At 32.5% G+C, this 14,409-nt stretch overlaps 1 protein-coding gene and 1 long non-coding RNA gene across 2 annotated transcripts in view; one reads left to right on the top strand and one right to left on the bottom strand.

Annotated features, from left to right (window-relative positions):
* The window catches only part of LRP1B (LDL receptor related protein 1B), a 1,866,249-nt gene that overhangs the window by 714,255 nt on the left and 1,137,585 nt on the right, over positions 1-14,409 (top strand). The gene's annotated exons all lie outside the window — the stretch shown is intronic.
* On the bottom strand, positions 10,674-12,888 carry LOC122240909. The gene is made up of 3 exons (XR_006220699.1): positions 12,821-12,888; positions 12,479-12,669; positions 10,674-10,734 (listed from the first exon to the last, which is right to left on the bottom strand). It is a non-coding gene; the product is annotated as an uncharacterized LOC122240909 (long non-coding RNA).

Raw genomic sequence — 14,409 nt, 5'->3', positions numbered from 1 at the left:
TGTATATATCAGTCATTTTATAAGATTCAGTCAAATATAGAGTAATATCCTTATTGGTTCTGGCTGGCATTTGATAATTAATTACTTTAAATTTGTTACAGCCCATTAATTGTTATAAAATTAGATGTCTCATTTTATTTTGGATTATCTTATTTATTTTTAAGTATAATTGACACATAATATTCTATTAGTTTCATGTGTATGTCATATTTATTTTATGTTTTTATACATTTTGAAATGATTCCCATGATAAGTGTATCTGTCAACATACAAAGTTGTTACAATGTTAGTAAGTATATTTCTTATGATGTACTTTAGAACCCCATGACTTATTTTGTACCTGGAAGTTTGTACCTCTTAATTACCTTCACCTGTTTCACCTGAGCATTCAACCGCTCCCCCTCTGGTAACTAACAATTTGTTTCATGAGTCTATGAGTCTGTTTCTGTTTTATTTGTTCATTTTTTTTTTTAATTTTTAGATTTAACATATATGTAAAACCATACAGTATTTGCCTATCATTGTCTGATTTATTTCACTTAGTATGATGCCTTCTAGGTCCATCCATGTTGTCACAAATGGAAAGATTTAATTCTCTTTTATGGGTAATTTTCCATTGTGTAATATTCTTTTTTCTTATATATATCACATGTTCTTTATCCATTCATTTATCAGCAGCCCCTTAGGTTATATCTATATCCTTCCTATTTGGAATAATTTTGCTATGAACATAAGGGAGCATATATTAATTAAAATTAATGCTTTTGTTTTCTTTGTATACATATATAGAAATGAAATTGCTGGATCGGGCTCCTGGGTGGCTCAGTCAGTTGAGCATCCAACTTCGGCTGAATTCATGATCTCGCTGTCCATGAGTTTGAGCCCTGTGTGGGGCTCTGTGCTGACAACTCAGAGTCTGGAGCCTGTTTCAGATTCTGTGTCTCTCTTTCTCCCTCTGCCCCTCACCCACTCATGCTCGCTCGGTGTGTCTCTCTCTCTCTCTCTCTCTCTCTCTCTCTCTCTCTCTCTGTCAAAAATAAACATTAAAACTTTTTGAAAAGAAATTGCTGGATAATATGGTAATTCTATTTTTAATTTTTCAAGGAAACGCCATTCTGTTTTTTTTCTAGTGTTGTACAAATTTATACTGCTACCAATAGTGTACTGTGATTCCCTTTTCTCCACATCCTTGCCAACACTGGTTATTTTTTTATTTTTGATAATAGTCTGACTAGTGTGAGGTGATATCTCATGGTTTAGATTTGCATTTCCATGATGATAAATGACGAACATGTTTCATGTGAATGTTGGCCGTTTGTATGTCTTCTCTGAAGATTGTCTATTCAAGTGTTCTGCCTATTTTTTTTATTTTTTTATTTTTCAAAATATTAAGTTGTATAAGTTCTTTACATATTCTGGATATTAACCCCTTATCAGATGTATAATGTGAAAATATCTTCTCCTATTCAATAAATTGCGTTTTTGTTTTATTGATTATTTTCTTCACTATGCAAAAGCTTTCTGGTTTAATATAATCCCATTTGTTTCTTTTAGGTTTTGTTGCCCTTGCCTGTGGAAACAAGTTTTAAAAACTATTGCTAAGACCAATATGAAGGAGCATATTTCCTGTTTTATTCTAGGAATTTTCTTCTAGTTTTCAGGCCTTACATTCAAATCTTTAATCCATTTGAATTCATTTTTATATATGGTATAAGACAGTGGTCCAGTTTCATTCTCATGCATGTAGCAGTTTAGTATCCACAAAACCATTTATTGAAAAGCCTGTGTTTCCCTCATTTTATATTCTTGTCTCCTTTGTCAGAAATTAATTGGCCATATATGTTTGGGCTTATTTCTGGGCTCTTTATTATATTCTATTAGTATATGTGTCTTTTTTCATGCCAGCACTGTACAGTTTTGATTACTATAGCTTTGTACTATAGTCTGAAATTAGGGAGTGTGATATTTTTACCTTCATTCTTTCTCAAGATTGCTTTGGCTATTCAGGGTCTTTGTGGTACATTGCCAATTTTATTAAGCTTTGCTCTGAATCTATGAAAAATGCCATTAGTATTTTGGTAGGGAGCATATTGAATATGTAGATTACATTAAGTAGTATGGGCAATTTAAAATATTAATTCTTTCAGTCCATGAACACAGTGCATCTCTCCATTTTTTTGTGTTATCTTCAATTCCTTTTGTCAGTGTCTTATAGTTTCAGTGTACAGGATTTTGGTTGGTTAAATTTATATTTAGTTATTTCATTCTCTTTGATACAATTTTTAATGGAATTGTTTTCTTAATTTTTCTTTCTGATGGTTCATTGTTAGTGTAAAGAGCCTCAACCAATTTCTGTATTTTAATTTTATATCCTACCACTTTACTGAATTTATTAGTTAATTTGAATAGTTTCTTCCTGGAATCCTTAGGGATTTTTACATAAAGTATTAGGTCATCTGCAAATAGTGATAGTTTTACTTCTCTCTTTCCAATTTATGTCTTTTTTTTAAATTGTTGTTGCTAGGACGTTAGTAAATAAAAGTGGTGAGAATGGGCATCCTTGTCTTATTCCTGATCTTTGAAGAAAAGCTTTCAGGTTTTCACTATTGATTAGAATGTTAGCTATGGTTTTGTCATATATGACCTATTTATATTGAGGCACATTCCTTCTATGACCACTTGGTTGAGCATTTTTATCGTAAATGAAGGTTGAATTTTGTTAAATGTTTTTTAGATCTTTAGATCTTTTTAGGTCTTTTTAGATGACCAAATAATTTTTATCCATTGGTGTATCAATGTGTATATTACAATGATTGATTTACAGGTGTTGAGTCATCCTTTCATTCCCTAGAATAAATCCCACTTAAAATTGTGCTGTATGCTCCTTTAATGTATTTTTGGATTCAATTTGCTAACATTTTGTTGAGGATTTTTGCACTTTTGTTGATCAGGAATATTGGTCTGTAATTGTGTGTGTGTGTGTGTGTGTGTGTGTGTGTGTGGTCTGTCTGGTTTTGATATCTGAGTAATGCTAGCTTTGTAAAATGAGCTGGAAGTGTTACTTTCTCTTCAATTTTTAAAACATAATTTGAGAAGACTAGGTATTAAATGTTTGGTAGAATTCACTTGCAAAGCCATCTTGTCCTAGACTTTTGTTTTTTATGTAGTTTCAAAATTAATGATTTTTTTGTAATCAGTGTGTCCAGATTTTCTATTTGTGATTCTGTCTAGGAAAATTGAATGTTTCTTGGAATCTATCCATTTCCTCTAGGTTTTCCGATTTTTTGGTGTATAGCAGTTTGTAGTAATCTCGTATGATCCTTTGTATTTCTCTAGTGTCAGTTATAATTTTTTTAATTTCTCGTTTTATTTATTTGAGGCCCTCTCTTTCTTCTTAATGATTGAAGCATTACTCATTTACATTTAAAGTAATTATTGATAGGTATGTACTTACTGCCATTTTCTTGCTTTCTGGTTGTTTTTGTAGTAGTTCCTTTCTTATCCTATTGCTCACTTCCCTTGTAGTTTGATGTTTTTCTTTAGTGTTACACTGATATTACTTTCTCTTTATTTGTGTGTGTCTATTGAAGGTTTTTGGTTTGTGGTTACCATGATGTTCATATATATTGATTTATAGTCTAGTCTAGTGTAAACCACTTGTTGCTTAAGATCAGATGCATTCTAAAAGCATTACCATTTTACTCTGCCTGCCTCCGTATTTGATGTTTAGATGTCATATTCTATACCTTTTTATTTTTGTATATTATTTTATTGTAGTTATTCTTCATTTTACTATCTTGATTTTTTAGCCTTTATATTAACTTTTTAAGTGACTTATCCAGTGTCTTTACTGTATAATCACCTTTACCAATGAGATATTTTTTCTTTCATATATTTTATTTCTAGTTAATACATTTCCACTTAATACTCTTTAACATTAGTTTAAAGACAGTTTAATGGTGAAGAACTGTTTAGTTTTTTTTTTTTTAATTTTCTGAGAAACCTTTATCTTTATTTTAATTCTAAATGATAATCTTGCCAGGTAGAGTTATTTCGCATTGTAAGATTTTATCCTTTCAGCACTTTAATTATATCTTGCCTCTACTAATTGCCTGCAAAGTTTCTGCTAAAAAAATCAGCTGATAGTCTTATGGAGTTTTCTTTATATGTGACTGTTTGCATTTTTCTTGCTACTTTTAACATAAAAAAATATCTTTATATTTTGCCATTTTAATTATGATGTGCATTGGTGTGGATCTCTTTGGGTTCATTTTGTTTGGAACTCCATGATTCCTTGATCTGGATGTCTGTTTCCTGCCCCAAATTAGGGAATTTTTCAACTATTATTCCTTCAAATAATGTATTGTGGGTCCTTATCTCTCTCTTCTCTTTCTAGGTCTCTACAATACAAATTTTAGTATGCATGATGTTGTCTCAGAGGTCCCTTATTCAGGTATCTTCCTTATCCATTTTTTTTTTCTTTTTACTATTCTGATTGGGTGATTTCCACTACTCTGTCTTCCAGATAACTGATACATTCTTCTGTATCATCTAATCTATTGATTTCCCTGGAGCATATTTTTGTTATTTATCTCTGTTGTTTCTTATATTTTTGACACTTTGTTTAATTTCTCAAAATAATCCTTCATTTTTCTCCTGAGTTTGGTGAACATCTTTATGACCATTACTTTGAATTCTTAACTCTGCTTTATTAGTTTTTTTTTCCAGTTGTTTTTTCATTTGAAACATATTCCCTTGTCTCCTTATTTTGTTTGACTTTCTGTTTTTATTTTTATGAATTTTATAGAACAACTTCCTCTTCAATTCTAAAGAAGATGTCTTATGTAGGAATATCCCATATATTCTGTGTCTGTCTGGGTGCTTTGACAGGCTGGCAGAGCTGTATTGGGCATGGGCTGGGACAATCTCAAGGCATAACTGTGCTGGGATTGCCCTGGCTAGATGATTAGAGGTAGAACAGGCATGGGCCAGGGTTGTTCCATGGAATGCTGCATTGGGCTGCCTTCATGGGATGATTAGCAATGGAGTGGGCACAGGCCAAGGGGGTATACCTTCCGTGATAACCCTTCTGTACTTACAGTCATCACACCAGAAATGGGGTTCTTATTGTTACTTTGTTTCTTTCTCTCCTACCATTCTCTAAGCAGTCCTTCTATCATTTGTTGTGCAAAGGCTTTCAGTCAGTCCTCAGTTCTTCTTCAGGAGGAATTACTTTATATTAGGTGTATATTTTGTATCTCTTTGGGGGTCAGGTACATTTCTATACCACCAAATCGGACCTATTCCTATTTCAATTCTTGATAGTAAATAATGTCTTGGTTTTACAAGAGATCTTGAATGTTAGTTAAAACTTGAGCATCTACTACAGAAATAGAGACAAGACTGGATTTTATTCATTAAAGTGCTTAGCAAGTTCTAGTGTATTTATTTTCAGAAACCTGTGGTAAATGCTGCCTAGATAGCATTTTTTTTCTTTTTCCTTTTTGTGTACTTTGCACATTGACTCTCTTAGATATATGGATTTTATGCAGGGTTATAGCCAATGCACTTCTACACAGAAAAACATAATTTGCAAAGAGAGAATAATGAAGCAAATAAAGAAGAAAGAAGCAAAAGTGAAAGACCAAAGGGGCTTGCACAGACTGATAGAATGACTGCCCAAGTTCAGCCACTTTCCTTGATACTCTTGCTTCCTTTTACCACATTCTACAATTTTACTTACTTCATTATTTACAGGCTTCTATCCTTTTCACGTAATCAAACTTTAATTAAGAAATAATTTCCTGGGACACCTGGATTACTCAGTCTGTTAAGTATCCGACCAGCTCAGGTCATGTTCTCACTATTTGTGAATTCGAGCCTACACTGGGCTCTGTGCTGACAGCTCAGAGCTTTGAGCCTGCTTTAGATTCTGTCTGCCTCTCTCTCTCTCTCTCTCTCTCTCTCTCTCTCTCTCTCCCCATCCCCCGTGTCCTGCTCTCTCTCTGTCTCTCTCAAAAATAAAAAAAACATTAAAATTCTTTTTTTAATTATAAAAAGATATAATATCCTTCCCAGAATGATCAAGCTAGATTTTGTGTTAACTTCTAATAAAGTATATGTCATTAGAGTATCATGCAAAATCACTTGATATTTAAGTCTCTATTTTTTTGTGTTTTATTTATTTGATTAATTATGAGTACCAGTAGAAAATAGTATGTGTAGAATATATAGTATATTTATGGTTCATAAGTGAAAACTAATGAGATAGTGTTTTTCAATAAAAATTGAAGTTTTAAAAGTCTGATTGTTTTTAATTACAAGGAAGCAGAAACTATTGGGCAGAAAGAGCCAGAGTTGCTGCCAATTCAACAATCTCGCTATTTCTCATTTTACCCAACTCACTTGGAATACTCAAGAATTGTTCTCACATGTCTCTATACTAATTTTTCTTTGTATGGTAAAAAACCCAATCTTTTAGCTGTAAGAGTGAATGCCAATCAAGTATACCAAAATAATACCAATCATCTGTCAGCCCTGCTAAGAATCCCCAGATCAGCCCAGAGGTCATAGTTTAGAAAATCTATGCGTAACCCAAATAGAAAATCACTAGTTCATGGAGCATAAAACAAACTCCAATCTAATCTAGACAGTCATTGATATATGAATTATTTTGGGAAAGAGTAGCACACAGTTTTGTTGTTGTTCTTGTTGTTTTAATTTTTGAGTGAAGGCAGTTCTAAACATCAAAATAATCAGAATAAGAAATGGAACAAAACATGACAAAAGCTCAGATCCATTACTTGTTGGTAGAGCGTCACATCAGTGTTTTGGTCTGTATATATAGAACGCAAACGGGGTTCAACTCTGGGGAGAGCCAAAGTCTCTCAGGATCTAAGCTGAGCCTGTGAAGAAAGGGCTCTGCATTGGATTTTATGTCACTGTATTACCTTTAATGTTTTGATTTATCAAAGGGGAGGTTTGGTCTCAGGAGGTAAATAATAACAATGATTCTGCAAAACTCCAGATTTGTTGCATAAAGTCCAATTGAAGTAATCATTTACAATTCAGTCAGAATGCTATAAAGGAAGCAGTTCAAGCAGTAAGCTACTGAATTTATTTACACATACTAAAGAAAGAGATCATTTTGATGATTGTCAAATGAAAAAAAAAAAAAAAGAAAATGGGGGTGGCATTATGATTCTACCATGTAAAAATCAATGCACTAAAACAAAACAAAAAGAGATGTTAATACTGTTACTAGAGTGATAGCATCCTGAGGTTTGTGTGTGTGTTTGGCAGGGGAGGGGGCAGAATTTTTAAATTTTAAAAGTTTCAAATAAAAAAAAATTGAGTATTTTATTTTCATTCACATTATGACTTTCTTCCTCACTTACTTTTGTGTACCATAATTGAAATAATAAAATACTTTATAGCTTTTACATTGAGGGGAATGTACTAATCATAGCAATGAATATTTATTTTAGCCATTTAGTTTATTTTATTTTTCGTTTTTTTTAATTTTTATTGAGTTTTGAGGGAGAGTGAGAGAGACAGAGCACAAGAGGGGGAGGGGCAGAGAAAAAGAGGGAGATTGAGAATCTGAAGCAGGCTCCAGGCTCTGAGCTGTCAGCACAGAGCCTGATGTGGGTCTTGAACTCATTAGCTGTGAGATCATGACCTGAGCCGAAGTTGGACAGTTAACCAACTAGACACCCAGGTGCCCCAATTTTAGCCATTTATTTTAAAGTACAGAAAATTTTGCAAATGGTAATGATTTTTGGACTTGGGTAATTTCATAGACAATCAACAAACCAAAGAAATGAAAGAAAAAACATTTGAGAGTAATTCATATATTAAGTAAAACTTTGTATGTTAATATATACACACACAATATGAAACATTTATATTTTATTAAACATATTTTTTGACAAGTGTTGGAGGGTATTTCCACATTTTTATAATATTACAGAAATAGTAGGTGTATTCTGACTATGGATTTAATCAAGACAGCAATATTGCCATGGATTTCGAAATCTAACAGAACAATCAAATCAATAATTGTAAGCATCATAATATTACATTCTTGTCAAACATATTGGCTATTTTGCTTTGTTCTTTGGTTTGGACTTTTATCGATCTATTGGTTAAAATAAGCTTTTGTGACTTGCCTTGTAATCATTATTCCATCATACCATCATTCTTAAATTATTTAAATATGGATTTATTGCATATTTGTTCAAATTTATACATAAATGTAACACATAATATATTCTGAAAGTTAAAATCTAATTAGATAACTTTTTTTTTAAGATTGTATTTCCTAAGTTTCTGACATTGGCCAAGGTAAAGAATTTTAGAATAAAAATTTTTACATTAATAAATATTCTTTGCATGAAATTTAATAAGGAAATAAAATATTAGAAGCATTCGATATAAATCAGATTATGTTTATTTCTGCCTTCATTGTTTCTGTCCCCTAATGAAATCCAACCCCCAGGTAATTTATTAAATACATATATAAATGGAAAAACAAAAACAAAACAGTGTGAAAGTACTTGCTCCCATAAATGAAATGTGTAAATGATGATTGGAAGAAAAAGAAGCAGGTGGAAAAATCACTTTCCAACTTCTACCTGCTAGCCTTTGGTTATTGTTTCTAAACAGAACTTGTATCAATCATTCAGGTAGATATATTCTTTGTTTGTCATTGCAAAAAAGCTTTGGTGGTATATTTTTATGAGACTAGAATAAGGATATAGGCCCAAACAGGGGGTTGATTATTTCATAAACTTCAGAATACTCAAATTGAATGTCATTTTTCTAAAATCTATTTTGCACATACAAGTAATTTTCATGCTTATTTTATTTGAAAAAACAGCCCCAGAATTTCTTATTTCTGTAATTTCCCAAGTAAATCAAGTCCACTGAAACCTCTACAAGGTTATCCAAGGGCTAACGCCATAAAAATGTATACTGAATAAAATACTGAGAAATTCATATAACGTTTCACTATGTTCATGACACTTCTGGCTTTATACTGATTCCTGGTCTATAGAACACTGTTATAGTAAGACTTATAGTCAAGCATAATATTAATGATTAATGCTCTTCTCTAATTGAAGGAATGAAAAAGATGGGAACTTTTAAGTACTCGACATCACTAAAAACCACAAAGGAATATAATATATGAAACATGCATTCCAATTATTTTTAATATCACTTATTCAGATTGCCTTTCCAAATTGAATGGGCGTAGTAATGAAGATTCAGAAATTCCAGTCCTTTAGAGTCACAGGTCTTAAAGATTAAAACTGCTCAAAAGTTAGGTGTCATGCAAGTATTTAATAAGGTGAAGGCCTGTGATGGATAGTTCCATCAAACTTAGCGTCTGCTGCTTACACTATGATGTATCATCAACCTAACCTGACAGGAGTTGTACTACTAGTGTTCCGTATAAATTATGTCTTTTGATTGAACCATATGTTTTTTGTTTTGTTTTAAAATAGAGGTGATCTATGTCACTGATACTGAGCCACATGAAAAGTCAGGGTAAATACCTTTTATTTTATTTTGTGTTCTTTCCTCAAAGATCGAAAAGGTCTTTTACGTTTGTAACTAAAATATGTGTGTATGTTAACGTAGGCAGTATTTCATAGGCAGTGAAAAGGATAACCAAAATAATGAGGACAGTAACATATTAAATATAATTTATGGATAGATCATCAGTGTTAATTTGAAAATATAGTTTGTTCCATGAAGTAAGAATGTGTATATTTTGAGAAAAATAAATCTAATGTAGAATTTTTATTTTAAATTTAGTATAAACATCATGAATTCTAAGTACCTCTACAAAGACGGCAGTTATGAGGTTTTGTTGATACCTCTGATGTTACCAAGTTATAAGCCTGTTGTTTTATTTAAATACATGTTCAGATATCTGAGAAAATTTTGACTGTAGGAACAGGTATGAGTAACCTCTCACTGGAAAGGATGGGCTGAAATATTTTGGGGGATGTAGATGGTGGTAGTGGTGGTGGCTGTTTTGCATTTTATGAAGTTAAATATTCATGAAAGTCTTGATTCAGCAGCCTTTATATTCCCACTTCTTCTAATGGCTGTTATTCCAGTCCTGAGACTGCAGTGGAAGATGATTTTTATTATTGCTAGTCAACTGTTCTATCCATCTGTGTGTCAACTGTAGAAGATATCTGCCCCAAACAAAAATCCCTGGCTGTTACCTGGTGAGAAGGCAATTATAAACAGCTGCTTTCCAGATAAGTATAGTATAGTCTGTGCATCAGCCAGTGCCAATACATGTGCATAGTGCAGTACCACAGAGATGATTGTCTGGCAGGAGGAGGTAGGGATTAGTGACAGGAGTCATTATGAAAAAAAAAAAAAAAAAAAAACAACAAATGAATAGGACAGTAAAATTAAAACATCCCTCTTCTCTTAACCTTTTACCACCCTGTGTTGTCTCCTTCCAATTTCCCTTTTTTCTCCTTTATAAAAAGAAAATAGTCTAGAATGTGATAGATAGTATCGTTTTCATCTACAGACTTTTTTTTTACTATAATGAATTTAATTCAATTATCAAGTATTGTAATCCTTCTATTTTAATATATTTACCATCAAGTCTTGTAGGTAAGGAGTCAGTGGAACACTTCCAACTTAATTCTTCATACATATTTCATGCTTTCAGGAATCCTGTGAATGATAGAATCTGGTTTGCTATATTGAGAAGTAGGGAGGTTTTGAAACATGAAACACAGAAAGAGAAAGGAAAGGAAAGCTGGTAAGTGAAGATTATATCATCATTAACAAGTATATAAGCATGAATGCTATGTTTGATTTGATGAGAAAGGATACATACACGTAGGTATATGTGAATTTAAAAGTTACAGATAAAAGATGACCCAAAATAGGAAATTAAATTGAGTGTATGTATGTATAAAATATTTTATGCAACTCCATTTTATATTATTATTCTTACAATTTTTCATTAAACCAAAAATGTCAACACCCAGAAGATTATCATTTCTAGGTTTCCTAAAATATGTTAATGGTTTAAGCTAAAATGTACAGTAGATGTGAAAATAGGAAAATAGCTCTACTTTCTACAGGATGATAGAAAACATTTTTAATAGAAATAAGAACGTAAAATTACAGTGCATTTCCATTCACAATTTTGGTGTGTAGTTGTATATTTCTCTTCACCTTCTCTCATATTCAGTAAAATTTTTCTGAAATCGAACTATTTGCCAAAGCTGTTCTAAGATTATGTACTATGATGAACATCCATGAATGGGAAAACAATTATAATAAGAGCTAACATTAAATTATTCTTTTAAAAAATTTTAACATTTATTCAGTTTAGAGAGAGTGTAAGCTGGGGAAGGTCAGAAAGAGAGGGAGACATAGAATCTGAAGCAGGCTCCAGGCTCTGAGCTGTCAGCACAGAGCCTGACACGGGTCTCGAACTCACAAACTGCGAGTTCATGACCTGAGCCAAAGTTGGATGCTTAACCGACTGAGCCACCCAGGCTCCTGAGCTAACATTAAATTAGTAGTTCATGTCCATTAACTCAGTTTCCTCTTGTCATAACCACAAACGATACATACTATCATTATCGCCATTTCGTAGATGTAAAACATGTTAGTTACTGTACAATTATGTCATTTTCCAGAATCAGTCATTCATTCAAAAATATTTACTGACCATCCTACTATATGGTTGGTTTTATTTTAAATACTTTTGATTATAGTAGTAAACAAAACAAAATACCTGTGTTTGGAAATTTTTTATTCTGGTGATATGAGGTCTATCCTTAACAACCAAGACAGAAAGTTAAAGATTAAAGAGATTACCTTCAACTGATGAAAACTCAGAAAAGTATTCAGAAAAGGAAATAGTATTTTCTGTGAAACTTCAAAAATGGAAATTATTTGTATATGCAGAGATAAGGAAAAAGCCTATTTGGGAGGGAGAATATCAAAAACAATAGTTTACAGGATCTATTCTAGGCAAGATCACTTAATTTTAAACATAGAATCAGTGACAGGAAGTAATATAAGATAAAGTTGTTAAGATTCTAATAGTATGATATATTTATTGTATATTATAATCAACCCTTAAAAGTAGATTGATTATTATTTCCAAAAGATCTATTTGGTTGAGCTGAAAGGATACAAAATCACCACAATGAATGCAAAATTTCATTTTTAATAAATAAATATTAAAGAGATATAGTGAATCCCTATAAGCATGTTAAAATAAATTTCCAATAGTGGTGTCAGCAAAATGGTAGAATAGGAAATTCTAGCCCTTATGTCCCTAAAGAAATATTGATTTAACATTGATACTTGGACCAAAATATCTTTATGAGAATTATAGAATTCAGTTAAGAAATCGCAATACCCAAGATGGGCACAATGAGCTGAATGGAAACAGGTAAGAAGAGAAATTTTGCTTTACCTGCATCAGCCTCTTTCCCAAACTAGCACAGCTTTTGCTGAGAGTGAACATCCCAGCTCACAATTTCTTCCTCAGGGAAAGAGTAGGCATCCAGCAGTCCACCTTTTTAAAGGATTTCCCGAGGAAGTGGTTTTTGTTTTGTTTCATTCAGAGTGGTGATGAAACTGGAATAATTTGGATGCCTGGAGGTGCTGTGAACAAAGAAGAATGGTGGCACAACTGGGCATGATTAGGAGAAAGAGCAGAACTAGAGACTTCTCCTTCACGAGGGAGACAAAGGAAGCATACATCCAGAGTTCTTACTTCTGAGAAGGCTACCCAAAAGACTGATATCTGAATTACCTGACTTGGGATGCTGACAGGGAGATGACATATTTTGGATGCCTGGTGGCCACTGAGAACAAGGGAGGGTGGGGTGGCTTGTTGCTAGGGAACCAGACAACTTGAAGTTCCACACAGACATTAGAAGAAATAAGAGATAATGAGCTCCTTTAAAAAGAAACCATAAAGCCTCTCTAATAGAGAAATTGCAGTCCTAGGTGAAGTCATAAGCTTCCTCTCCCCAGGAAATGTTTCAGAGGCCCCTGGTATTTCTAGTTGGGTTGATGAATGAGTTATTTTCCTGTATAAAGCCAGTCTTTAAAGAATGGGAGTGGTGCTGGTTTTCAAATATGCAGATCTCAACAGAAAGTTACAAAACACACAGAGAAACAAGACCCAATCAAAGGAAAATAAGTCTCCAGAAACCTACCCTAAGGAAACAGAAATATAAAATTACCTGAAAGTTCAGAATAATCATCATATATATGTACAATTAGCTCAAGAATTTGATGCATTAACAAAATTAGAATATCAACAGAGATAGAAAATTTTAAGAGAACCAAAGAAATTTTGAAACAGTACAGTAATTGCAATAAAATATATTATTAGGGATGTGCAACAGCAGAATTGTTCAAGCAGGAAAAAGAATTAGTGAACTTGAAGACAAGGCTTTTGAAATCATCAAGTCATTGGAACAACAACAAGTAAGACTGAAGACCAAAGGACTTTACATGATACTATCAACTAGACCAATAAACACATTAAGGAAGTTCCAGAGGATGAAAAGAAGAAAGAAAAGAAAAGAAAAGAAAAAGAAAGAAAGAAAGAAAGAAAGAAAGAAAGAAAGAAAGAAAGAAAGAAAGAAAGAAAGAAAGAGATTGGAAGTTTATTTGAAATAAAATGTCTAAAAATTTCCAAAATCTGAAGAAGGAAAAAGACATCTGGATCCAGAAAGTCACCATACTCACATAAGTTGAATCTAAAGAGATCCACACCAAGACACATTATAATCACACTGGCAAGTTGAAAACAAGGAGAGAATTTTAAAAATAGTGTGTGAGGAGCAACTTTTCATTTACAAGGGAATTCCCATAAGATTATCATGGATTTCTCAGCAGAAACTTAGGCTGCAAGACAGTAGGATGATATTTTCAGAGAGGAAGAGAGGGAGGAAGGGGAGGGGAGATAGGGTGAAGGGACTACATCCAACAAACTATCTTTTAAAAATGAAGAAAAAAAATATTTTTCATGATAAAAGCTGATGGAGTACATTACCATTACACCTACCTAATGAGAAATGCTAAAAGGAGTCCTTAAAGTTAAAGAAAAGGGGTACTAAACAGCAAGATGAAAGCATATGAAAGTATAAAGTTTACTGATTAGAGCACAAAAATGTGTAAAATAAATACAGAACTGAAGGGATAAACAGAAAACAATATAACAATAGTAGATTTCAAATTCTTTTAATAATTGATATGTCATTTAGACAGAATATCAGTATGGAAACAGAGTACTTTAACCCAAAACTATAGACAAAAGTGACTTAACAGACACAGATAGAACATTCTACACAACAGCTCGAAAAACACATTCTTCTTAAGCACATGCAA

This window comes from Panthera tigris, chromosome C1 (assembly GCF_018350195.1).
Source record: "Panthera tigris isolate Pti1 chromosome C1, P.tigris_Pti1_mat1.1, whole genome shotgun sequence".
In the NCBI taxonomy this organism is placed as follows: Eukaryota; Metazoa; Chordata; class Mammalia; order Carnivora; family Felidae; genus Panthera; species Panthera tigris.
Note: the sequence above shows the minus strand (reverse complement) of the source record. Positions and strands in the feature narration are given on the sequence as shown.